The 2,603-nt window shown below is 40.5% G+C and overlaps 1 non-coding gene across 1 annotated transcript; it reads left to right on the forward strand.

Moving 5' to 3' along the window:
- The first annotated feature begins 200 nt into the window (after positions 1-200).
- On the forward strand, positions 201-308 carry LOC112724803 (small nucleolar RNA R71). The gene has a single exon (XR_003163948.1). It is a non-coding gene; the product is annotated as a small nucleolar RNA R71 (small nucleolar RNA).
- The last annotated feature ends 2,295 nt before the right edge of the window (positions 309-2,603 follow it).

The raw sequence follows: 2,603 nt of genomic DNA on the forward strand, positions 1-2,603 counted from the left end.
CCCTTCTTCTGAGGCATCCCATTGTTCACAGGACTCCTCTCAGAGGTATACATTAACTGGTTATTTGCAACCATTTCAATGAGTTCCTGAGCTTCTACAGGGATTTTCTGATGAAGAGATCCTCCTGCAGAATGGTCCAATGACATTTTTGACAACTCAGATAAACCATCATAGAATATACATATGATGCTCCATTCTGGAAGCATGTCAGTAGGACACCTTTTGATCAATTGCTTATATCTTTCCCAAGCTTCATAGAGGGACTCACCTTCCTTCTGTCTGAAGGTTTGGATTTCCACTCTAAGCTTGCTCATCTTTTGAGGTGGAAAGAATTTGGTCAGGAAAGCAATGACTAGCTTTTCCCAAGAGTTCAGGCTTTCCTTAGGTTGTGAATCCAACCATGTTCTAGCTCTGTCTCTTACAGCAAAAGGGAAAAGCATAAGCCTGTAGACCTCGGGATCAACTCCATTGGTCTTGACAGTGTCACAGATTTGCAAGAATTCAGCTAAGAATTGATGAGAATCTTCCATTGAAAGTCCATGAAACTTGCAATTCTGTTGCATTAGAGAAACTAATTGAGGCTTAAGCTCAAAGTTGTTTGCTCCAATGGTAGGAATTGAGATGCTTCTTCCATAGAAATTAGAAGAGGGTGCAATAAAGTCACCAAGCATCTTCCTTGCATCTCCACCATTGTTATTGGGTTCGGCCATGTCTCTTTCTTTTTCAAAAATTTCTGTCAGGTCCTCTCCAGAGGGTTGTGCTTTGTTCCTTCTGAATCTCTGCTTTCCTACTGTCTTCATTCAATCATTCATACTCCTTTCCATGGCAAGCTGTATGTTGTGGGATCACCGTTGTCAATGGCTACCGTCTGTCCTCTCAGTGAAAATGGTCCAAATGTGCTGTCACCGCACGGCTAATCATCTTTTGGTTCTCACTCATGTTGGAATAGGATCCATTGATCCTTTTGCGTCTGTCACTACGCCCAACACTCGCGAGTTTGAAGCTCGTCACAGTCATCCCATCCCAGATCCTACTCGGAATACCATAGACAAGGTTTAGACTTTCCGGATCTCAAGAATGCTGCCAATTGATTCTAGCTTATACCACGAAGACTCTGATCGTGAACCAGGAGGCTAAGAGATATGCATTCAAGCTCTTTTTCATGTAGAACGGAAGTGGTTGTCAGGCACGGATTTATAGGTGAGAATGGTGATGAGTGTCACATAATCATCACATTCATCATGATCTTGGGTGTGAATGGATATCTTAGAATAAGAATTAGCTTGAATTGAATAGAAAAATAATAGTACTTTGCATTAATTCATGAGGAATAGCAGAGGTCCACACCTTAATCTATGAGGTGTAGAAACTCCACCGTTGAAAATACATAAGTAGTGAAGGTCCAGGCATGGTCGTGAAGCTAGCCCCCTAAACGTGTACAATAGTCTATGATAGCATAAAACTGATCAAGGATGGTCAAAAGATGACGTAAAATAAATCACTAAAAGTAGTTTTTATACTAAACTAGTAGCTAGGGTTACAGAAAATAAGTAACTAAGTGCAGATAGTGTAGAAATCCACTTTCGGGGCCCACTTGGTGTGTGCTTGGGCTGAGCATTGAAGCTTTCACGTGTAGAGACTCTTCTTAGAGTTAAACGCCAGCTTTGGTGCCAGTTTGGGCGTTTAACTCCAGCTTGTAACTCAATTTTGGCGTTTAACGCCAGAATAGGGCAGGAAGTTGGCGTTTAAACGCTAGTTTGCGTCATCAAAACTCGGGCAAAGTATGGACTATTATATATTTCTGAAAATCCCAGGATGTCTACTTTCCAACGCAATTGAGAGCGCACCAATTGGGATTCTGTAGCTCAAAAAAATCCATTTCGAGTGCATGGAGGTCAGAATCCAACAGCATCTGCAGTCCTTTTTCAGCCTCTGAATCAGATTTTTGCTCAGGTCCCTCAATTTCAGCCAGAAAATACCTGAAATCACAGAAAAACACACAAAGTCATAGTAAAGTCCAGAAATGTGAATTTTGCACAAAAACTAATAAAAATATACTAAAAAATAGCTAGATCCTACTAAAAACTACCTAAAAATAATGCCAAAAAGCGTATAAATTATCCGCTCATCAGAGATATTAGTGTAGGATTAGGAAGGATTAGTGAAGGATCCAAAGCTTTGAGAGTTGGGCCAATACCATGCGTTATGCGCATGCTTCTTGAGTTATACGCAAGGCCTTCAATTTGGGATTCTTGGCCTCTGTTTGGATTAGGCATTATACGCAAGAATTCTCATGTATAACGCGGGAATTCCCAAGTATAACGCAAGAATTCATGCAAGGAGGAGGTTGTGCTAGATACATGTTCACTATAAACTATTATATATCATTGGAAAGCTCTAGATGTTAGCTTTCTAATGCCACTAACCACTTTATTTAGACCTCTATAGCTCAAGTTATACTCATTGGAGTATAAAAAAGTCAGAGGGGTTTAGTCTGTGCGTTATACGCAGAAATTCTCATGTTATATGCCAAATGCCATGTGTATAACACATGGGCTTTTTTTTGCTACTGGAGGGGGTATTTTGGTGCATTATACACACCA

Source organism: Arachis hypogaea, chromosome 11, assembly GCF_003086295.3.
Source record: "Arachis hypogaea cultivar Tifrunner chromosome 11, arahy.Tifrunner.gnm2.J5K5, whole genome shotgun sequence".
NCBI classification, from domain to species: domain Eukaryota; kingdom Viridiplantae; phylum Streptophyta; class Magnoliopsida; order Fabales; family Fabaceae; genus Arachis; species Arachis hypogaea.